General features: G+C 36.3%; 1 protein-coding gene across 2 annotated transcripts in view; it reads left to right on the top strand.

The window, feature by feature from the left end:
- The window catches only part of GLCCI1 (glucocorticoid induced 1), a 107879-nt gene that overhangs the window by 13593 nt on the left and 68333 nt on the right, over window positions 1-25953 (top strand). The window lies entirely within an intron of this gene.

The following is a 25953-nucleotide window of genomic DNA, read 5'->3' as shown; positions in this document are numbered from 1 at the left end:
CCTGCACATACTATAATTATGTGTTGTCTAGGATTATGTCACTGACCTTCCTCTGCATGCACGCACACACATACACACATCCTCAAAAAATCAGGACTGTTTTTGTTGGATGTGGCTTCTTGTGTGGTAATGTAGTGATATATAGTAATAATTTTATGTGGTGTTATGTGGGCAGTAAAGCCCTGTGAGGCTATTGAAATGAGTAGCATTTGGCTTTGACCAAATATCTTCTTTTACTGAGCTGGAATAGAAATTGACAAGCTTTTCATGTACTATATTACCATTTACTTTGTACCTTGGCTGAATGCACACTTTGTTTATTCGTAGAGTTCACTTAGTTGTAACTTTTGTCCATCTTTAGTCTTTATTTTAAATAAATGTTAAAGTTGTAGCATTTACCTTATTACCCAGCTTTGTTGGTTAATAATCGGGACAGTTGTGCTGTTTTACTTTGTTCTAAGCTATGTCATCAAAAAATACCATCTTAGTGCAGATACTCAATGAACTTAACTTAATGAAGTAAATTTTGCATTTAACCTCATGGTAAAACAAATATTTGATGAACCATATTTTATGGATTGATTTTTTTCTTTAAGTGTTGTATATAGAACACTGAAGAAAAAACTTACTGCTACTAAATATAACTGTGCATTAAACCATCTAAAATTGCATTTATGGAGGCAGGCATTGTGTGTAGTTAAGATGCTTGAATCCCATATGAGAGTATCTGTGTTTGATACCTGACTCTGGCTCCTAACTCAAATTTTTGGTACAGACTTACCCTAGGAGACACTGGTGATGGCTCAAGTCTTTTGGTTCCTGCCACCATGGAACATCTGAATTGAGTTCTTGACTCTCAGTTTTGGCCTACCCCAGTTCCAGCCATTGCAAGCATTTGGGAAGTGAACTGGTGAATGGAAGCTTTTTCACTCTGTATGACTCCTAAATAAATGAATTTAAAAAATTTGTAAGATTCCTAAAATAAAAAATAAAATTGTGAAGCCTACATTGTAGTGCAGCAGGTTAAATTGCTGATTGGGACTTCAGCATTCCATATCAGAACACCACTTCCAGTCCCTGCTGCCCACTTCCAATCCAGCCTCCTGCTAATGCACCTCGGTGATAGCAGAAGATGGCCTAAGTGCCTGTGTCCCTGCCACCCACAAGGTAGAGTGGATGGAGTTCCTGGAAGGCTCCTGTCTTCAACCTGGCCAGGCCCCAGCCATTGTGGTTGTTTGAGGAATGAACAAGTAGATGGTCTGTCTGTCTCTGTCTCTCTCTTTCTGCCTTTTGAACAAATACATATTTAAAATAAACTAGCAAATTGCAATTTTAGGAAAGTGGAACATATTGGAAAAATAATGAAATTGTTAATATTTTTTATTTAAAAAATGATTTATTTGTTGTAAAGCAGAATTATAGGGAAGGAGAGAGAGACAGATCTTCCACTTAGACTGGTTCACTCCCCAAAATGTTCCTAACAGCCAGGGTTAGGCCAGGGACTCCACCTGGATCTCAGGAACCCAAGTACTTGGGCTGTTATCCACTGCTTCCCAGGTTCATAACAGGAAGCTATACCAGAAGCTTAGAGTAGCTGGGATTCAAAGCAGCATTTCAATATGGGATGCAGTGTCTAAAGCAGCAGTGAAACCCTGTGCATCGCAATACCCACCACTGTTTTGTTTTGTTTTGTTTTTTCATTTTAAAATATTATTCCATTCTTGAATTAAGTGCTTCAAAATGTAAAAGGAAGTACATACACAGTACAGTAGCTGAATGCATGTATATTTGGCCCCCTTTACTATTCTGTAGTTAACATAGCTATTTTGGAGGCCTTGATAATGTACTTAGAATTTTTTGTCTGTTGTAACTTGTCTTAATGTTTCTGTAATTCTGTATTCAAGATAATTTTGCTGGATATGTGTGCTTCACCAAATGACACCTGTGTCATTTTAGAATTCTAGCAACTAGCCTGTTTCTGGTGCTCAAAAGAAGTCCTGAAGTAAATTTTGTTAAATGCTTACATAGGATTTATGTAGAGATTTATGTTTTTAGCTATATATATTGCTGGGTACCAATCACTGAACAGTGATTGTTAGAGCTTGTGTTCTACAAGCATCTGATAGATATTTAACATGAATAGATTCTACTTAGGTTGTCCATTTTCTGAGATGCCTAATGGTTTAGGTAACTGATGGCTTTTATTGTCATTTTTGGGCCAGTCATTCAGTGGTGGGGTTTAAGCTTGGAAAAGCAATGATTAGATCTTCACACAAAACAGAAGTGGGGTGCTCTTGCTGGTAGACATAAGTGATGTTGGGACAACCTTCATTTTTAAAAAAAATTCAAGATAGGTTTCTACAGAGTGAGTTTCTGTGTAACATTTAGAGTTCTTTAAAGTGAATTATGATCTAGTGAGGCTCTGTGGAATCAGCATCTGAATATATTGTATTTAGAGAAACTTAAGACCATAATGCCCCAAATTTGATAGACTCTTCCAATTAAAAATTCAAATATTTTTATAGTCCTTCTTGATGACCATGATTGCATTACACTAAATTCCAAGTAACGAGAATGTAAGTTGTGAATTTGTACTTCATTATAATGTAGAAAATTTAAACTGTAAAACAGTTTTAAGGAGTAGTTATTTGCTTTACAGAATGCCCAACTTATATGCAAATAAAATGGTTCAATTTACCAAAATGTTATTTATACAAACTTTTTAGGAAGTCAGTTACACAAGGTTGAGGTTCATTTGAGGTTGTAAAAACATATTACTGAATAAGTATAATTTCTCATTATTGGATAAAATGTTCTACTGACATTTAGCAAAATTAACTAATACTATGAGAAACTTCTACGTGAACATGACTAGATCTTTTCTATATTCTTTCTAGTCTGAGTTTTAAAGTTCTAAGAAATTTGATATTCAACTAACCTTACAAGGGAAAGAACTCATATGTGCTAATAATTTTATTTCTCACATTTCTCTGTGAAAAGATGTACTTATGTTAGATAAATATTCCAGGGCCTTTCTTGGAATATTTTGTCCTTTAAGAAATATTTCATTACTTATGCTTTCCTGGCAAACTATTCCTAACCATTTTCATAGAGGGAAGTACTCCTTTTTCCTTCATGAAAACTTTCACAAAACCCACTCCTACCAATGTCAGAAGGGCAAAACAGTAAGTAACCATAGACTAGTAAATATGATTAGTACTCTGAATTATGCCTTTATTTACAAGTATATATTCCCACAGGCTGATTTTAGCTTAAAATTGTATGTACATTTATAGACCAACAGATTAAGTGGCAAACTAATGTATTTATTTCTACAGATTTACACAGTGTGTGTGTGTGTGTGTGTGTGAGTGAGAAAGAGAGAGAGAGAGAGAGATAGAAAGAAAGAGTATGCACACAAGGGTAAGATCCAGGTTTGCATTCATTTCTTAGAAATCAGTGGGTGGGCCGGCGCTGTGGCTTAACAGACTAATCCTCCACCTTGCGGCGCCGGCACACTGGGTTCTAGTCCCGGTCGGGGCGCTGGATTCTATCCCGGTTGCCCCTCTTCCAGGCCAGCTCTCTGCTATGGCTTGGGAAGGCAGTGGAGGATGGCCCAAGTCCTTGGGCCCTGCACCCGCATGGGAGACCAGGAGAAGCACCTGGCTCCTGGCTTCGGATCGGCGCAGCGCGCTGGCCGTGGTGGCCATTGGAGGGTGAACCAACGGCAAAGGAAGACCTTTCTCTCTGTCTCTCTCTCTCACTGTCCACTCTGCCTGTCAAAAATTAAAAAAAAAAAAAAATCAGTGGGTAATCACTGCCTCCTGTTACTATAAAATAGTTTCCTTTTTTTAAAAAAAATTATTTATTTGAAAGGCAAATTGACAGAGAGGTAGAGAGGGAGGTGTCAGAGAGAGAGAGAGAAAGAGAGAGAGAGAGAAAGAGAGAGAGAATATCTTCCATCCACTGGTTCACTCCCCAAATGACTACAACAGTCAGACTTAAGTGAGGAGCCAGGAACTATATCTGGCTCTCCCATGTGGATGGCAGAGGCTCAAATACTTGGACCATCTTCTGCTGCTTTCCCAGGCACATTAGCAGGGAGATGGGTTGGAAATGGAGCAACTGGGACTCAAACCAATGCTCAGATTTGGGATGCTAGCCTTGTACGCAGTAGCTTAACCAGCTGTACCACAGTGCCAGCCCGAAGATGGAGATTCTTGATCATTTTTTTCATAATCACAAGAATAATTTCAATATGCTGAGTGGTAATGACTTGAGGATTTTGCTCACCTCATATAAAATTAAAGCAGTGGGGATCCTATACACAGTGATGAACTTTGTCCTCTTGATTATAGGAAAATTTCCTATTTGTAGAATTCTAGTTATATTTCCTTCATCAACTATTTACTTCAGGGTCATATGGTAAGAAGTAAGTTTGTTGTGTGCATTTGGAGACAAATTTAATCAGTTTAGGTAAATTCCCTTTTTTGTATCATCTTTAGGAAGACATGTTCAGTTACCTACAGCATAGTTTTCCTAATGAATGGATCACAACTTTCTCTTGGAGTTTGCTTTCTAATTTTGAGCAGAAAATTGAGTTGGTATTTAAAGTCACAGTTGAAGCAAATATTGAAAAGTGTAGTCATTGTTTTTCTATTGATTACAGGTGGTACTTGGATACAATTTAAAATAGAACCCTTACATTCTACTAGATTACAAATCTAAATAGTTTACAATATCATTGTAACTGTCTGTTGAATATTTTTACTAGTGCTTATAATCCTTTTTTCCTGTTATTATCTATACAAAAAGTTTTAAAGTGTTTTTGATCTGTTTCACAGAGTAGAATACATCATACTCCCATACTACTTAGTTTACTTTGAAAAAAATGACCTTGAACATTTTTCTTTACTACTGAGAAAAGAAAACTCAATGATAAAATTTAGTCTGTGTAATGGCAGATTTAGGTTGTGTGCTTTAGTGATTCATGAGTAATAAGATAATTAGAAGTATAGTTAACAAGATAAAAGATCTTAAATGATTTTAGTTTAAACTCAGGATCTTGGTACAGCAATAAAGTTGAATGGTTAGAACACAGACTTGGTTAAGGGCTTTGCAGACCCAGAGCACTTGCCTTGGAGTTGTTACTTCCTGCCGGCATAGTCCTTGACTTTTCCTCCTCCCCCATTTCTCCATTCAGCTGAATATATCTTGTCCCATCTCCTATGAATTCTCCCTGAATCTGGAAGCTTATCTCTATCATTCTATGTACTGTTCGTTGTTACTTGGACTTTTGGAACTGACACTTCTTAAGTCTTTTCCCATGCCATTATCTCCCATCTTTTATTTAGCCATTGTATAGCTATTCACAAAACCTTTCTGTAGAAAAAAAAAAAAAAATCTGATGATGAAAGTTTCTGTTGATTCCTTCCTCAATAAGGAGTAAAATCCAAAATCCTTAGCTTGACATAAAATTATCCTCTTAGTATGCTCTGGTATGTTCCTTGTGTTCCTTTTCAAACTGAGCTCACTCTGTTACACAAAGAATACTGTTATCAGCTCTGGCCATTGCGGCCACTAGGAGAGTGAACCATCGGATGGAAGACTGACTCTCTCTCTCTCTCTCTCTCTCTCTCTGCCTCTCTCTGTGTAACTCTGACTTTCAAATAAATAAATAAATCTTAAAAAAAAACACAGAATACTGTTATCCTTTATGACTACATTCTTTGAATGCATGTTCCCTGTCAGGAATATCCAAGCATTCAAACCCATGCTTCTTTGTCTGAAAACCTCTAATTGTTCTTTGTTAAAAGCTTTCAAATATTACCTTTTTCTGCACAAGTATTCCCAACTTCTTCAGGTGGAGATAGTTGTTGCTTTCTCTGAATATTCCAAACACTATATTTACACATTTACATTGCACTATTGCTATTTTGGGCACTCATTTTCTTACTTAAAATGTCACTCTCTTGAGGGCAGGTATTCTGTTGAGAATTTACTGCCCATGAGATACATTACTCTACTTGAATCCTTTGGTTTTACTTTCATTTTGCCTGGAATTTTGCCAATTAAAGATATTTTGAGTTGAGGATGATCTTTTTTTTAAAGTGTAGATCTCTCTGAAAGAACAGTCCTAGAGATTCACTATCTTCGTATGAACTAGTTCAATTAGATTCTTTTCTTTGTGAAATTTAGCTGAGAACAATAGAACCAAGAGAATTAAAGTGAAGGCAGGAAGGGAATGATGGACATAAGCAGTTTTTGGAGAGAAAGTGCTGTTTTTTTAAAGACCTGGTTTTTGTGGAAGTAGGAGAATGCAAGTTCCCATCTCCACATGGCTCCTAATATCCCAAACCTAGAACTCAGACTAGAGCTAGTGCCTTTGTGGATGAGAGGTGGCAGTTTACAAAAGGATTTATGGTTTCATCTAATGTTTTAAGGATTCAGAAAGTTTAACCACTTTATATGGTTTGTTTTAATGCCAAAAAGGAAAGAGTTTTTATTAGTTTTTTTTTCTATCATTTGTATTATTATTGATGGATATTTATCAACAATTTGAAATTGCATGCCATCTTACTTTGAGAAACTCTCAGGCCTTTTTTAAAAGTTTTTTTTTTTATAACATTTATTTTTGTCTAATTGAAAGAGAGAGAGAGAGAAAGCTTCCATCTTCTGGTTCACTCCACAAATGCCTACAATAGCAGGAGCTGGGCCAGGCTAATGCCAGGAGCCCAGAACTCCATCCTGGTCTCGCATGTGGATGGCAGCAATCCAGTTACTTAAGCCATCATCTGCTGCTTCCCAGGGTGTATTAGCAGGAAGGTAGATCAGAAGTAGAGTAGCTGGGACTTGAACTTGCTCTTTAATATGGGATGCAGCTGTCCCAAGTGGCCCATTAACTCCCTTCACAACAATATGCACCCCCACTTGGGTTTTCTAATAAGCCACTAGAGTCTTGACCAATCCCTCAAGAATTATACTGTAGCATTCTCTAAACCTATTCAAAGAGGTCACCTTGGAGAATTATATATCCAACCTTTAAAAACTTTTTTTTTTTTAGAAATGTCTTTGAGACCTAAGTGAATGATCTCTGTGAGTGAGATCCCAGTGGAAAGAACGGGGCCATCAAAGAAGGAGGTACCCTTCTCCGAAGGGAGGAGAGAACATCCACTTTGACTATGACCCTATCGGAATAAGATCAAAGTCAGCGAACCCTAAAGGCTTCCATAGCCCTTGCAACTCATGACTAGAGCCCAGGGAGATTACTGACGCCATGAACAGGAGTGTCAAATTGTTAAGTCAGCAACAGGAGTCACTGTGTACTTACACCCCATGCGGGATCTGTCCCCAATGTGTCGTCTAAAGCCAAGTGATGCTACGACTGGTACTGAAACAGTATTTTTATACTTTGCGTTTCTGTGTGGGCGCAGACTGATGAGGTCTTTGCTAATTATATACTGAAGTGATCTTCTGTATATAAAGAGAATTGGAAATGAAAAAAAAAAAAACAACCTGGTGTTAAAATGGAAATGGCATAGAAAATTAATTATTTTGAAAAAAAATTATGTAGGATCTCTGTCTTTAATGTGCTGTACATTGCTATTTTATGCTATAATTAGTAATCCAATGGTAGTTTTTTCACTTGATGTTGCTATATGGGCAAAATGTTGAAATCTTTACCTAATATATACTAAACTGATCTTCTGTATACAAAAAGAATTGAAAATGAATCTTTACACGAATGGAGGGGGAAAGGGAGCGGGAGGGGGGAGGGTTGCGGGCGGGAGGGAGGTTATGGGAGGGGGGAAGCCATTGTAACCCACAAGCTATACTTTGGAAATTTATATTCATTAAATAAAAGTTTAATTAAAAAAAAAAAAAAAAAAAAAAAAAAAAGAAATGTCTTTGAGAACTACATCATTTCATTTAAAATATCCTCAGAGGGATAAATATGACTTGAAAATAGCCACCAGTTGTTAAGAACCTAATGTGAACTTCCACTTTGACTATGACCCTATCGGAATAAGATCAAAGTCGGCGAACCCTAAAGGCTTCCATAGCCTTGGCAGCTCATGACTAGAGCCTAGGGAGATTACTGACGCCATAAACAAGAGTGTCAAATTGTTAAGTCAACAACAGGAGTCACTGTGTACTTATGTCTCATGTGGGATCTGTCCTTAATGTGTTGTCCAATGTGAAGTGATGCTATAACTAGTACTGAAACAGTATTTTTACTTTGTGTGTCTGTGTGGGTGCAAACTGATGAAATCTTTACTTAGCATATACTGAATCGATCTTCTGTATATAAAGATAATTGAAAATGGAAAAAAAAACCTGGTGTTAAATTGGAAATTGCATACAAAATTAATCAATTTTTAAAAAATATCATGTAGGATCTCTGTCTTTAATTGTGATTTAATGCTATAACTAGTACTCCAACAGTATTTTTTCACTTTGTGTTGCTATGTGGGGGTAAACTGTTGAAATCTTTACTTAATATATACTAAACTGATCTTCTGTATATAAAGAGAATTGAAAATGAATCTTGATGTGAATGGAAGGGGAGAGGGAGCGGGAAAGGGGAGGGTTGCAGGTGGGAGGGAAGTTATGGGGGGGAAGCCATTGTAATCCATAAGCTGTACTTTGGAAATTTATATTCATCAAATAAAAGTTTTTGTTTTTTTTTAAAAAAGAACCTAATGTGGAGAGTAAAGTTAGATTATTTGTGGTGATGGATTAGGATGACAAGGTAATAAGACTAACTTGAAAATTTTGTTCAAGTTGTCTGCAAGGATAATTTAGACTGTATATTCCTCAAATCCTGTTTACTCTTCTTTTGAGCCTACTTCTAGACTATTCTTTTTAGACCCTTCTTGCATCTTGATAAAGCTAAATCGTATACAACACATTTTCATCCTTGTTCAATAAAAAAAGCTTGTTTGATCCTCATTTTTTCTCTTCCCTCATCTGCCAGCTGGATGCAGAGAACCTAACTGACCAAAGCCCCCAGGGAGTGGTGGAACCACAAGATGAAGAAAGTCTGAATCCCTAAGTGGTCATGTTGATGACCATCTGTTAGCCATGAAGATACACTCTTTGATTGTGATAAGCTATTCATTTTTAAATTATAGCTGCTACCATTACAGTCTTTACCTTGCATTTGAAGAAAGGTAGTCCACCAGCTGCTGCTACCAGAACCACACTGAAAATTCACCTTGGGAATACCATTTTTGTCTCATCTAATATGTCTGAGTGGCAGCTGGAGTTCATTTTATGTTGTCAATGTTTCTGACTATGCAAAATACACTTCGTCAAGTTGGATTGCAGTCATGGTGGAATGTATTTATTTTGATATAATAAACTATTCTCATCAACAAAGATCCTGTAACTATTCTTGGATTAAAATTTTAAAAGGTCATCTTCAAAAAAATTCAAAGATGTTTTCAGTAATGCCAGCCTTGTGGAAATAAATCTGTGGTCTCCTTTGCTAGCCCAACGTTATTGTATTGGCTAAATGCTCTTGTTATTTATATAAGCGTGTTTATTCAGTATTTACTATATGAAGAGTTCTGTATTATATGAACCTATCCAAATTACCTGTCTGTGAAATAGCTAAGCATAGAAATTACAACCTTTTGGATAAATGAAGAAAATAGAATGACAGTATAGTGTGAACTCAAGTTTTTTTGTTTTTGTTTTTGTTTTTTGTGTGTGTGTGTTTTTTTTTTTTACCATTAGTGCTTTACTTACAAATATTAGTTCATAAAATATTAAAGAGAAATATTGAACTATTCTATCTGGGACTCTTGAAGAGGAAAGAAATGCTTTGGTAAAGAGGTCTAGAATACATGCCAGAAGATATTTGTTTTTGAGTATTTATTTCATAAGAGCTAAGATGAGGATAGGTAAATGATATCCACATGTTCAACAAATGTTTCTTGAGTAAATATACTCTGTGTCAGAGACACAAAAATTTGGCAATAGCCTTGCTGTTAGGGAGCCCACTTTCTGGTAAATAAGTCTTACATTAATCAGTTAAATGCAAAAAGCTAGGCTTTTGAATAATAGTTTTTTCTTCTTTCATTCTTAAGTGAAAATAAAATAGCTGAAATATTGGTAGACATGTGAGTGATGGGTCATGTTTATGAAAAATGAATGGATTACATTATTTATAGTGTTAGGAACATAACGTTTAGGTGTTGTCTCAATACTGTAAGGATTAAAAAATATTCAGAGATGAAGAGATGAAAAGGGAGAAAAAAGCATATTGGAGCCATCTTTTTTGTGTAATTACTTTGATGTGGTTTTATTTTCCTCCTATGTTAAGATGAGTTGTTCCACTACATCTAAAGATGTTCAAATATTTATTCCCAATTCTCCAGCTATTCTAGGCATTGCTAATGATTCAAGCTGTATCTAAAACTATAGTCTGAGATTAGTTCACTCATTTTTGTTGTTGGTGTGAACAATGCTGTTTAATTGTTTGTTAAAGCAAGTTAACTTAGATGCTAGCAAGAAACTGTAAAGCTTTTGTTGACAGTCCTATATCTCTCGGACAGTGCCATTTTACTGAAGCACAGTTCAGTTCTATTTGTAGATTACTTTGATTAAGATTATAATGTACAATTTTATGACTTCTAGAGGAGTAAAGTGTGATACTATTCTAAAATAATTCAAGACACTTTCCCCCTCTACTTATTCATGTTGCTAGTAGTTTTATTTCTTTTTAAGTTGCTCTTAGTCCTTGGCAGTGTTTCCTGGCAATCTATTATGCTGCAATATTTGTAGAATTGTTGAAGTGGAAGGTGTTCTGTATATTCAAACACTGACTGGCATTTTACCACATTCTGTTTTACTCCATAGCTTTTACAAATGTGTCATTTGTGTGAGACGTTTTCCTTCAGGATGTTTCCTGCAGCTTTTGGCCATTTCCGACTTTAATGAAGCGTTCAGTTTTGGATAAACTACTGCTTCACAGCTACATATTTGATTCTTTGGTGTCAATATTTATGAAAGTAAATGCTAGAATAAACATCTGTGTTTCTGTATTTTGGAAACCTTCATTCTGTTGAGCCTATTTATTCTGAATTAACTCTAGAAAAGCATAGTTAGTTATGTATTTCCCAGTCAACAACATGTTGGATTTTCCAGTTAACAAGGTGGCTGGATTTCAGGATAAAATATGGGGGAAAAATATAGCTTGTGGCCTAGACTTGATTTGCTAGATTATTTTAGATTAAGTAAATCAGTGGTATCCATATTTCAGTACATATTTCTGTTTGTCATTTGACTGGCACCAGTATGTTAGCTTGACTGTCATATCTTATTGAGGTTAAGTAGTCATTCTTTTCCTAAGCCTTTCCCCTTAATCTCTTCTACATTTAACCATGGACTTTATTCTTCACCCTATTTTTAGGCTGTTATAAGCAAAGTTGTTGACTGTTTGAATCTTTTGTTTATAATTTGTGTTGTTAAAATATATTTGGACTTAGAATTCTACAGATTTTCAGTTTAGATACCATGAGAGGAGCTATTTATTCCTATAGGTAATTTTTATGATTTTAATGTCATACTAAGTTACTCTTTACTCAAATTGGAAAGTAAAAGATCTGATGGCTTTCCAAGGAAGAGTGCCCTTTTCATGTTGATTTCAGAACAGGAAATATAATCCTTCAGCTTCTGAATAACTCATTTTTTAATTTTTTTATTTAGTAAATATAAATTTCCAAAGTACAGTTTATGGATTACATTGGCTCCCCCACCCCCCATAACTTCCCTCCCACTCGCACCCCTCCCATCTCCCACTCCCTTTCCCATTCCATTCACATCAAGATTCATTTTCAATTCTCTTTATATACAGAAGATCGATTCAGTATATATTAAGTAAAGATTTCATCAGTTTGCACCCACACAGAAACATAAAGTGTAAAATACTGTTTCAGTACTAGTTATAGCATTACTTCACATTGGACAACACATTAAGGACAGTTCCCACATGGGGTGTAAGTACACAGTGACTCCTGTTGTTGATTTAACAATTTGACACTCTTGTTTATGGCGTCAGTAATCTCCCTAGGCTCTAGTCATGAGTTGCCAAGGCTATGGAAGCCTTTTGGGTTTGCCGATTTAGATCTTATTCCGACAAGGTCATAGTCAAAGTGGAAGTTCTCTCCTCCCTTCAGAGCAAGGTACTTCCTTCTTTGATGGCCCTGTTCTTTCCACTGGGATCTCACTTGTAGAGATCTTTCATTTAAGTCTTTTTTTTTTTTTTTTTTTTTTTTTTTGCCAGAGTGTCTGGGCTTTCCATGCCTAAAATACTCTCATGGGCTCTTCAGCCAGATCTGACTGCCTTAAGGGCTGATTCTGAGGCCAGAGTGCTGTTTAGGACATCTGCCATTCTATGAGTCTGCTGTGTATCCTGCTTCCTGAGTTACACAGAGAGAGAAGAAAAGGCAGTGAGAGAGAGAGGCCTTTCGTCTGCTGGTTCGCTCCCCAGATGGCCTCATTGGCCAGAGCTGTGCCGATCCAAAGCCAGGAGCCTCTTCTAGGTCTCCCACGTGGGTTCAGGGCCCCAAGGAGTTGGGCCATCTTCTACTGCTTTCCCAGGCCATAGCAGAGCTGGATTGGAAGTGGATCAGCTGGGACTCGAACCGGTACCCATATGGAATGCTGGCACCACAGGTGGTGGTTTTACGCACTACTCCACAGTGCCGGCCCCGGGATAGTGTTTTTAACTTTAAAACTTAAGTGCTTCCACTTCTATTTACAACCACTGTCTTTGACTCCTTTCCCCAACTTTTTATCAACCTTATTTTTGTTTGCTTCAGTTATCCTTGTTTTGCTCAACTTGAATTTGAATCCTACTAATTTCTCCTCACTTTTGGACTTATTTGGAAACATATTTTCTTTAAGCTTGAAAGTAGCTATATTGTTACTACATTTCAGGCTTTATAAAATGTATATCCTCTTTCATTTGCAAATTGGACCCTATAGATTCTCATACCAGTTTTGTCTTCTATTCTCGGATTCTCCCTTTACATTTGTTTATTAGAGATTTGTGTTCTGTTGTTCTTGTTCTCAGTACCACCAGACAGCAAGGTATTTTCCTTCTGTTACCTCTCATATTGATAACACTGTGTTCTAATATTGTTGCGGTTGATTAACTGTTCCATGACATGGTTATTCTGTCAGTGTTGTCTTAGAGTCTTTGATTTGCCTGTCTTCATTGTTTGATTGTTAAGCTCTATTATACCACTATCTTCGTACTCTTGGGATACTTTGACAAACTTTTATATAAGGAACTATCTTAAATATTGACTTGACTATGCTACCTGATGGATAGAAAATGCTAGATATATATTAGAAACCTTCCATTATGTTAAACAGTAGCATTCAGTTTAGTGTTAAGAAGTTACCTGGGCAAATATGGAGAAGGTGTGTATGTATTTCTGTATGTATGTACATCAATACTAAGTAAAGCCAGATAAATTTAGTGATATCCTCCAAAATAATGAATTATTTTTATATTTGTGCTCTCTTCCTTTCCCTATAATTAAAAAATCAAACTTTGAGGAAAAGTGCTTTTTTCTCTATGTCATGATCTCAAGGAAATTATTCACTACTTTATATATCAAGGAGTTTGACCATTAATGATGGTTATCTTATGATAGCCCACTCCATAGTTTTTATTGTAGTTTTTTTTTTTCTTTTTAAATTGGGATGTAATAGTGAGTCTGTCTCATTTGATCAAGAATTTCCTAAGCTGTATCAGCAATTTAATTAGAAGTACTTGAAAACAAATTGTGTAATGTGTTCAGTCTTCTAAATACTGATGCTTTGACACTTCTTTTTCTTACAGTATGACTTTCTACCTTTAGGTTTTTTTTAATTCTGTTTTTTTTTATAGGTGCTGATACTTCATGATCTTTTTTTTTTTTTTTTAATATTTGAGCTCCTTAGTGAAAATAGGTTTTATATGTTTGGAGTTTTCATTGATAGAATTAATTGGGAATTCCTAAATCTGATGAATCTCCTTCTGTTAGTTACTACTTTCTTAAAGTTCTTTGGGGAGGTCATTCTGCCACCAGAGTAAAAACAAGCTTCAAGAAAATATAAATATCTTATCTGTGACAAATGTAATTTTTGATAGCTGGGCTATGTCTTAATTTGTTGTGTATTCTTCCAGCACTTGTCTGTCATCAGGCATCTCCTGACTATCTTATTCAAGTTTTCTTTACAACGTAGATTTTTCAAAAACCCCTAGAGAAAGCCTCAGCCTTCTTGTGATTGTTCAATATAAGTTTAATTGGGTGAGCTGTAACCTTGAGAATAGTTCTGAAATGGCTGCCTGATTATACTTTTTTCTTCGTGGATCTCAGGTTACAGGGCTGTGTCCAGCCTCATTTGGTTGGAAGCATGTTTGTTTCTCTTGTCAGCTTCTTGATTGGTTCCTTTCCAGATTACTGCAAGGCAGCCATATGGTCATTTCTGCATGTTTTCTAGATTGCTTCTGTGGCAGGATTCCTCATCTGGTTGGTTAGTGTTTCAGAATCTACTTACACCAAATGGGCTTCCATTTTTTCCCTTTTGTTTTATTTTGGATAACATATTCAGATCTAGTATCCATGTCTCTTATTTGAAGTTCAATGAATTTGGTGATTTTATTTTATGTGACTACTATGATTTGTCTGCCACAAAACTCAAAACCCACACTGTTTCAGTGCTGACCCGTGGGTCCTAGTGCTGGGAGAGTGTGGATCATGGAGACAGAATCCTCACCAATAGTTTAAGGCCTACTGAGAAGAGGCAAGTTCTCCCTCTAGAGACTAGATTAGTTGGGTAAAGATGGTTATTTTAAAGCAAGACTACTACCCCTGTTGTTTTGCCTCTTCTACCCTTGCTAGTTTGTTCTTCTACCATGAATGCCTCATCAGAAGCCAGGCAGAATCTGGTGCCATGCTTCTGGAGTTCTATGCCTTAAGAACTACAAACAAAACTAGCCTTCTTTTCTTTATAATTTACCCAATCTGAGTTATTCTGTTTCAAGAACAGAAAATGAACTAAGACATTAGTGCACTTACTTTGCCAGCTTTTTTCATCATGTGCATTTCAAGGAAGAAAGATCAATAAAAGCCAAATGTAAAATGCCTAGATTATACTGACTTTGAAAAAATAAATCATGTAATAACTATATTAGATGATCAGTATTGCACATGAGACATACCAGTCTCCTTTCCATGTTTCTCTCAATTATCCACTTCTTAACTTTTGTTTTTGAAAATTAGCTTTGAAAATCATTCTCTAGCCATGAGTCAAGGAGACAATTACTCATGACATTGGCAGTGATAATAAATTTAAAACTGTAATAAATTTAAAACTTCAGACTGAAGCAAACCTATTAAAATACAGCTTTATTTATTCTTAACCTTAGTGAACCAATACAAGAAAGTTCCTCACCTGTAATAATTTATGGGAATTTTTGATCTCAGGTTAGGTACTATATCATTTCAGAATTTTAAAATAAACTGTTTGTTTATTTTTACTTTATTTGAAAAGCAGAGACAGACAGAGATCTTCTGTGTGCTGATTCACACCCCAGTGGCCACAACAGCCAGGGCTTTTCCAAGCTGAAGTCAAGAGTTCAGAATTCCATCTGGGTCTCCTCTATGGGGTGTAGAGACCCAAGTATTTGACCCAACAGGTGCTGCCTTGCAAATCAGCATGAAGCTGGATTGGGAAAAGGGGGAACTGGAATTTTGAGCAAGGCATTTGATACTGGATGTGAGTTTCCCAAGTGGCATCTAAATTGCTGTACCAAGTGCCCACCCCAGGATATTTTGAAGTTGGAGAAAAGCAATTTAATTCCGTCTCTTTGTGAATTTGGGATTTTGGTTTTGATAAAGAATGAAATAAAATGAATGAGTTAAGTTAAACATCATGAAAAACTCACTGTGCATTGAAAGATAAAAGTTGGATTTCGTTGTTTACTTTGTTTTGTTTAAACAAGTTGAGAGCCAGGAACTCATCCAGGTCTTTTATGTTGGTAGCAAGAACTGAAGTACTTGAGCCATCATCCACTGTTTCCTAAGGTCATTAGTAGGGACCTGGATCTGAAACAGAGTAACCAGGACTCGAAAGGCACTCCAATATCTGATACAGGCATCACAAGTAATGGCTTAACTTGTGCCATAACAATGAAACCAAAGGTTGTTTAATGAACTAGCTCTAGAATATTGCAATATTTTCAATCAGGTTTAAGTTCTTCAATTAAAGTATTAAAATCTTAATTTCTTTTTTCTTATATACTAATAAAGATAATCTTATTTTGATCTTATTCTGATCTTATTTTGATCTTATTTAAAATATATTTAGTAGGAAAGCAGAATTGATTTAATAAAAAATTTTTCCCTCTAAATCCTTGAGATAAAAACTGGAAAAATGTAGATTTTTAAAAATGTTTATTAATGTAAAGAGAAAATTACAGACTAGTATCCCTGATGAACGTACATGCAAAAATCCTCAATAAAATTTTGGCTAATAGAATGCAACAACACATCAGAAAGATCATCCACCCAGACCAAATGAGTTTTATCCCTGGTATGCAGGGATGGTTTAGTGTTCACAAATCAATCAATGTGATACACCACATTAACAAACTCCAGAAGAAAAACCATATGATTATCTCAATAGATGCAGAGAAAGCATTTGATAAAATACAACACCCTTTCATGATGAAAACTCTAAGCAAATTGGGTATAGAAGGAACATTCCTCAATACAATCAAAGCAGTCTATGAAAAGCCCATGGCCAGCATCCTATTGAATAGGGAAAAGTTGGAAGCATTTCCACTGAGATCTGGTACCAGACAGGGATGCCCACTCTCACCACTGCTATTCAATATACTTCTCGAAGTTTTAGCCAGAGCCATTAGGCAAGAAAAAGAAATTAAAGGGATATAAATTGGGAAGGAAGAACTCAAACTATCCCTCTTTGCAGATGATATGATTCTTTATTTAGGGGCTCCAAAGAGCTCTACTAAGAGACTATTGGAACTCATAGAAAAGTTTGGCAAAGGAGCAGGATATAAAATCAATGCACAAAAATCAACAGCCTTTGTATACACAGGCAATGCCATGGCTGAGGAAGAACTTCTAAGATCAATCCCATTCACAATACCCACAAAAACAATCAAATACCTTGGAATAAACTTAACCAAGGACATTAAAGATCTCTATGATGAGAATTACAAAACCTTAAAGAAAGAAATATAAGAGGATGCCAAAAAATGTAAAAATCTTCCATGCTCATGGTTTGGAAGAATCAATATCGTCAAAATGTCCATTCTCCAAAAAGCAATTTATAGATTCATTGCGATACCAATCAAAATACCAAAGATATTCTTCTCAGATCTGGAAAAAAATGATGTTGAAATTCACATGGAGATACAGGAGACCTTGAATAGCTAAAGCAATCTTGTACAACAAAAACAAAGCCGGAGGCATCACAATACCAGATTTTAGGACATACTACAGGACAGTTGTCATCAAAACAGCATGGTACTGGTACAGAAACAGATGGAAAGACCAGTGGAACAGAATAGAAACACCAGAAATCAATCCAAACATCTACAGCCAACTTATATTTGATCAAGGATCTAAAACCAATTCCTGGAGCAAGGACAGTCTATTCAACAAATGGTGCTGGGAAAACTGGATTTCCATGTGCAGAAGCATGAAGCAAGAACCCTACCTTACACCTTACACAAAAATCCACTCAACATGGATTAAAGATCTAAATCTATGACCTGACACCATCAAATTATTATAGAACATTGGAGAAACCCTGCAAGATATAGGCACAGGCAAAGATTTCTTGGAAAATACCCCAGAATCACAGGCAGTCAAAGCCAAAATTAACGATTGGGATTACATCAAATTGAGAAGTTTCTGTGCTGCAAAAGAAACAGGAAAGTGAAGAAACAACCAACAGAATGGGAAAAAATATTTGGAAACTATGCAACAGATAAAGGATTAATAGCCAGAATCTACAAAGAGATCAAGAACCTCCACAACAACAAAACAAACAACTCACTTAAGGGATGGGCTAAGGACCTCAATAAACATTTTTCAAAACAGGAAATCCAAATGGCCAACAGACACATGAAAAAATGTTCAGGATCACTAGCAATCAGGGAAATGCAAATCAAAACCACAATGAGGTTTCACCTCATCCCAGTTAGAATTGCTCACGTACAGAAATCTACCAACAACAGATGCTGGCGAGGATGTGGGGGAAAAGGGACACTAACCCACTGTTGCTGGGAATGCAAACTGGTTAAGCCACTATGGAAGTCAGTCTGGAGATTCCTCAGAAACCTGAATATAACCCTACCATACAACGCAGCCATCCCACTCCTTGGAATTTACCCAAAGGAAATTAAATTGGCAAACAAAAAAGCCATCTGCACATTAATGTTTATTGCAGCTCAATTCACAATAGCTAAGACCTGGAACCAACCCAAATGCCCATCAACAGTAGACTGGATAAAGAAATTATGGGATATGTACTCTATGGAATACTATACAACAGTAAAAAACAGTGAAATCGGTCATTTGCAACAAGATGGAGGAATCTGGAAAGCAACATGCTGAGTGAAATAAGCCAGTCCCAAAGGGACAACTATCACATGTTCTCCCTGATCGGTGACAACTAACCGAACACCAAAAAGGAAACCTGTTGAAGTGGAGACAATGAGAAACAGTGACTTAATCAGCCCTTGTCCTGACTGTTGAACACTTAACACTTTATCACTTTATCTCTTTTAGTATTTTTTTTTAATACTGTTGGTTGAACTCTGTAATTAACACATAATTATTCTTAGGTGTTTAAATATAACTGAAAAGTGATCCCTGTTAAATGTAAGAGTGGGAATAAGAGAGGGAGGAGATACCCTTTTGAGACATGCTCAATCGGACTTGCCCCAAATGGTAGAGTTAGAATCGTGCCAGGGGATTCCAATTCAATCTCATCAAGGTGGCATGTACCAATGCCATCTCACCAGTCAAAGTGATCAGTTTCAGTTCATAATTGATCATAATGATATGTCTAAGAGTCAAAGGGATCCCATAAACAAGACTAGTGTCTGCCAATACTAACTGAAAGAATAAAAAAGGGAGGGAACGATCCAACATATGAAGTGGGATACACAGCAGACTCATAGAATGGCAGATGTCCTAAACAGCACTCTGGCCTCAGAATCAGCCCTTAATGCATTCGGATCCGGCAGAAGAACCCATTAGAGTGTTTGAGGCATGGAAAGCCAAGACACTCTGCCAAAAAAAAAAAAAAAAAGGACTTAACTGAAAGATCTCTGCGAGTGAGATCCCAGTGGAAAGAATGGGCCATCAAAGAAGGAGGTACCTTGCTCTGAAGGGAGGAGAGAACTTCCACTTTGACCATGACAAGAGCCTAGGGTGATTACTGATACCATAAACAAGAGTGTCAATTGTTTATGGCTGAATAGTATTCCATTTTCATTATCCAGTCATGAGTTGATGGACATTTGGACAAATAAAAAAAAAATTGAAATCATACCGTATATCCTTTCTGACCATAGTGGGATGAAGCTGGAAATTAACAACGTAAGAAACTCTAGAAAATATGCAAATATATAGAGACTCAACATGGTTCTGAATGAATAGTGGGCCATAAAATAAATCAAAAAGTAAATTAAAATTTCTTGGAAATGAATGCAGATGACAACACAACATGTCAAAACTTATTGGATACAGCCAAAGTAAGAACAAAACCCAAAACTAGGAGGAAAAAATAACTAATAAAATAAGAGAAGAAGTAAACAATGTTGAAACAAAGGTACAAAATATTAGTGAAATCTAATCTTTTAGATTAGATTTAGATTAAGAGCTGATTATTTTGAAAAAATAATTACAATTGATATGCCATCAGCCCAGTTAATAAAATTAGAGATGAAAAAGGAGACATTATAAAGGATACCACAGAAAGAAAAATGGTCATCAGAAATTACTACAAATACCTAATTGCCAACAAATTAGAAATTGTAGGAGAAATGGATAGATTTCTAGATGTACACAATCTACGTAAATTGAGTCATGAAAACATAGAAAACCTAAATAGACCAATAACCAACACAGAAATTGAACTGAACCAAGATGGAGTAATAAAGACCCTCTTAACAAAGCAAAGCCTTGGGCTGGATGGCTTCACTGCAAAAATCTACCAGACTTTTAAAGAACTATTTCCAATTCTTCTCAGACTATTCAGAACAACTGAAAGAGAGGAGATCCTCCCAAACCGCATCTATGAAGCCAGCAATACCTTAATTCTAAAACCGGAAAAAGATAAAACAAAGAAAGAGAACTATAGAGCAATACCCCTGATAAATATCGATGCAAAAATCTTCAACAAAATACCAGCTAATGAAACCCAACAACATCTACCCAGACCAAGTGGGAATTATCCCTGGTATGCAGGCAGGGGTGATTCAACATAGGCAAATCAATCAATGTGGTACATCACATTAACAAACTGAAATAATATCCATAAGATTATCTCAATAGATGCAAAAAATTTGATAGAATTCAACATTTCTCATGATAAAAACTGGATATGTAAGGAGCATTCCTCAACATAATCAAGGCAATATATGACAAACCATGGTTCAACATATGTACATCAATCAGTGTGATATGTCATTAACAAATTGAAGACTAAAAACCGTAAGATTATCTCAATAGATGCAGAGAAAGCATTTGATAAAATTCCTTTCATGATAAATTGGATATAGAAGGAACATTGCTCAGCACAATCAAGCAATATATAACAAACTGAAAGCCAGCATCTTATTGAATGGGGAAATGTTAGAAGCATTTCCAGTAAGATCTGGAACCAGGCAAAGATGCCCACATTCACCATTGAGTTATGGAAGTTTTAGCGAGAGCCATTTGGCAAGAAAAAGAAATCAAAAGGATGTAAATTGAAAAGGAGGAAGTCAAATTATCCCTGTTTGTAGATTACTTGATCCTATATATAGGTGAACCAATAGACTCCACTGAGGCATTACTGAAATTCCTAAGAGTTTGGTAAAGTTGCAAGATTTAAATCACCTCTCAAAAATTGGTAGCCTTTGTATACCCAAACAACACAGTGACTACAAAAGATCTTATAAGATCAGTCCCAGTCACAAAAACATTTAAATGCCTTCGAATAAATGTATCCAAGGATGTGAAAGAGCTCTACAATGAAAATTACAAAACATAAAAAAAAAGAAGTAGATACCAAAAAAATGGAAGAAACTTCCATGTTCATGGATTGGAAGAATTAATATCATCAAATTGTCACTACTGCTGAAGGCAATTTACAGATCCAGTGCAATCTCAATCAGAACACCAAGGACATTGTTTTCACATCTAAAAAAAACCCAAGGTTAAAATTCATATGGAAACACAAGAGACCCTGAATAGCTAAAACAATCTGAAACCACAAAAACAAAACCTGTGTCATCACAGTACCTGATTTTAACACACATTATAGGGCAGTTAAAATCAAAGCCACCTGGTACTGGTACAAAAATAGACATGTAGACCAATGGAACATAAATTAATCCACACGTCTACAGCTAACTAATTTTTAATGAAACGAGCTAAAATCATTCCCTGGAGAAAGGGTAGTATCTTCAAAAATGGTACTGGGAAAATTGGATCTGAACTTGCAAAAGTATGAAACAAGACTCCTACCTTACACCTCACACAAAAATCTGTGATTTTTTTAATGAAGTAATCTACAAGAAGTAACTTGTATTATACCTTTCATTTGCTGCAAGATGCCCTGTTTATATTGATCATCTTATTCTTTATTTTTCTATCAGAGAGAGATAGGGCAGGAGGGAGGGAGAGGGAGAAAGAGGAGAAGAGAGAGAATTCTCATCTGCTAGTTCACTCCTCAAATGTCCCAGCATCCAGAGCTTGGCCAGGCCTAAGCTGAGAGCTGGGAACTCAGTCTAGGTCTCCCAGTGGGTGGCATGGACCAAAGTACTTGAGCCATCACCACTGTACAGAAGCTGGAGCCAGGTACCCCAGAATAGCAAGAACATGTCTTAACTGCTAGGTCAAAGCCTGCCCCAGTGGGTGTTTTTCAAAAAAACAAACAAACAAAAAAACTGAATTGTTGAACTTGGTTATCTTGCCGGTGTTCATGGCATTCCCTTTATTTAGGCTTGATGGTTGATTTTACCATGGCCAGCCGTTAACCTAGAAAATGACCTTATCAAAGCACTGGCTATATTTTGATTAGATCTGGATGGTTAGTAAGTTGCAGATTTCAGACAACTGGTGGACTAGTTTGCAGCAGAATATTATATTCAATTTGTTGTGAAATTTTGAATACCTCTAAAATGTGTAGGTTATTGTCAAAAAAGGATTTCATTTTTTATCTATTCCCAATCTTCCGGATGTTGAGTTTTAAGAAGCTTTAGTCACCTGAGTTGCTTCGTGAAGAGTTGAATTTCTTGGTTTGAATTGCAAAGCAGTCACATATCTCTGATGAGAATTTGGACCCAACACTTAAACCCTCCTTTTAGACCTCAGTGGTTCCCATACCTGGTGATGCATCTGGATCTGGCTAGTTTTACTTTCAAAAATTGTTGATTCCTGATTCTACCCTAACTGCCTAGTCAGACATGTTGGGAGTGGAGGGACAGTAACCTGCAGTTTTAGTAAGCCAATTGGTGCTTCTTTTACAGAAAACCATGGCTCAGGATCCCTTGAGATCCATTGCTTAGCCCACCTATGAGTTGACTGAGAGCCTTATGCCTCCACATGCTAGGATCTCACAGAATCTAATTTCTAGGTGAAATATTCTACAGCATTTTGCTGAGTTGTACAGGTTTCCACAACTAGTTTTCTTTACAGTTGTAAGCAATGGTAGGTTTTATATAAAGTAAAAAAGCAGTTGATTCTTCATAGTGGTGGTTTAAGTTTCACAGAGTTATGGTTTTTACACAATAGCTCCTTTCCAAAGGTTGGAAAAGCAGTTGCACCATTTGGGGAGTGGACTACCGGATCGAAAACTTTCTCTCTCTCTCTCTCTCTCTCTGTGTGTGTGTGCACGTGTGTGCCTTTTAAATAAATGAATCTTTAATAAAAAATTTAAAAAATGGATTGAGAGCTGAACATAGCAAACTGGCAATATTCCTTTACTTAAACAAGAAAATAACAAGGACGGAATCTGTGAAAGTCTAAGAAAAGAATGTGGACACTTTATCGTGTGTATTGGTTTACATTATGAGTGGCTGCATGATGGCAACCAAAATACTGCATGGTCTTTGCCACTTGGGAAGTATAGTAGGGAGGGTAGGGTGGAATTTCATTTCTATTCCCTGTTTAGAGCAGAGCATGTTTGGCTATTCAGATTCCATTATCCCATATGGTTTTGCATTTTTCACCTGTTTTACGATTTGGCTGTTAGAGAGTAGGAATTATTTTGCTTGTCCTCAGTAGGTACTCTGGAGAAGAACTAGACCTACTAACTGCTATTGTTAAGTTACTCTCTAGAGACCAAAAGAGGGAGGAAAGTGCATCCTAAAGATGACTGATAGGATGGCATTTTTACCGAGATCTGTGAACACTCATTTTCTGACACTAGCAATCATAGCAGTACTGGGTTTTGGAAAAATCATCTACTACTATGTAGCAAGTATGATTTTTTTAACTGTCCAATTTTATTGTGGAATTTATATATTCTATATTTTACCTGCAAATATTTAAAGGGAAGATGTTTATAGCAGGATTGCTAAGTGGCATAGCTAGACTCTTACTGCTCCTTTAAAGTTAAGGATTTTCTATTTATAGAATATCATTCTCTATATCTGCTGTCCCATTTATGTTTTATTTTGGTTTCTTTCTTATACTTTATTGATATTGCATGTACCATGTACATAGTACTTAATATTATAGATTAATTATACAAATCATGTCCTTCCAATCCCAATATAAACCTCTTGAGGACAGGGAAAGGCTGAAATTTATTTTGAAATTTCCCTTGGTACATGTGGCAGACAATTCAGCAGGTTTTACTTAGTAATAGCAATCACCTGGTTTTACCATTTGTGAACAGCTACCATTTTCCTGATGCATGTTGAGCTTAATTGATAATGATGTGGTGGGGGGCAGTACTGTGGCATAGTAGGCTAAGCCTCTGCCTGCGGTGCTGGCATCCCATATGGGCGCAGGTTTGTGTCCTGGCTGCCCCTCTTCCAATCCAGCTCTCTGCTAATGGCCTGGGAAAGCAGTAGATTGCCCAAGTGTTTGGGCCCCTGCACCCACATGGGAGACCTGGAAGAAGCTCCTGGCTCCTGGCTTCAGGTCAGCCCAGCTCCCATTGCGGTCTTTTGGAGAGTGAACCAAGTGGATGGAAGGCCTTTCTCACTGTTTCTCCCTCTGTCACTCCACCTCCCAAATAAAATCTTAAAAAAAGACGTACATTTAATTGCTTTTCTTTCATATTTTGTATGCATACTCACATGAATGAACATTGATTTTAGTAATTTTATTAAGTTATTCAAGCTATTATAAATTAATTCAAAGATTGTCTAACTACACTCAACATATGTTTCTGGTTGTTAAGGTGTCTTCTTGTTTGATCTACTTGAGGTAGTTTTGTGTTAGTGAGTAGAGAAATGCTGTGTTCCCTCAATTTAAAACTAAATACATACTGTGAACATATCTGTAATTATGAAACAAGAAACAATTTTTTGTGTAGAGTATATAAATCATGCAAAAGTAGTGTTGACTTTGCCTAACTCTTGGGTCAAAAAAGAATCAAAACTGCAGTTGTAAAATGCTGTTGAGACAAAAATAACATGAGTGCATATTGCATTCTCCTTTGTTTTCCTTACAGATGAATTGTGTATTCGGGTTTCAGGAAGGTAGTTAAAGGGCAGACAGCATTTGACTTAAAATCAGGTATTTCTTGACCTTCTATAATGTGCAACCAATTTTTTTTCCTGTAAGCCAGGACACTATCTATGAAACTTGTGATCTGTTGGACTTTATTACAGAATGCACATTATTATTGTAGTAAATTATTTTATATTTGTATATAGAAAATCTGTAGTTTCTTTTTGCATTTGGTGTTCAACGTGATGATTTTAATTTTATAGAGAGATAGTTATTGTACCTATACAGGGAAGAGAAGTAGGTGATTCCAATAGGTGGGTTGAACTGTGTAGAATGTCAGGAGATCCTTTTTACCTCTTGTTTCCATTTGCAACTCTATTTCACTGAATAATTTAGTTGTATCCTCCTAGACTTTACATTCTTCATCTGTAAATGAGGAAAATGAATTAAAATATAAAGTTTTTTATACATGTTATTTTTATGTATTTGTGAACAGATGCATTAAGTATTTAATCAGACTTACTGCTCTGATAAGAGAGAGAGAGAAGCTTAGGGTGCCATGAAAGCAGAGGAGAGCTAGTATATCTTCAGCAGAGATGGAAGGAGAGGGAAGGGCACTGGGGAAGCATGCAGAGGCACTATGACATCTTAGCTGGTCTTGAAGAAAAATAAGTGCTTGTTAAGTGAACAGGGAAGGAGAGAGTTCTAGGAAACTCAGGAAAATAGAATGTGTAAAGACAGGGTGGGTTCATTTAGAAAAAATACAGGTCAGTCCTATCTGACACTTAGCATTGGTTTATAGAGTAATACCAAGCTATTAAATATTGAGATATATGGGAGCCAAATTGAGGAAAAATTTATATCATACTAAAGAACATAGACTTTAAGTTGAAGGCAGTAGCTATCTATGGAAATGTTTCTTTAGCAGGGGTGGTAAATAGCACTGTTAGTTGAAATAGATACAGAGAAAGCAAGAAAACTGACAGTTTATGTAAGACATGACAGGGTCTTTTATTTA

Source organism: Lepus europaeus, chromosome 20 (genome assembly GCF_033115175.1).
Source record: "Lepus europaeus isolate LE1 chromosome 20, mLepTim1.pri, whole genome shotgun sequence".
NCBI classification, from domain to species: Eukaryota; Metazoa; Chordata; class Mammalia; order Lagomorpha; family Leporidae; genus Lepus; species Lepus europaeus.
Note: the sequence above shows the minus strand (reverse complement) of the source record. Positions and strands in the feature narration are given on the sequence as shown.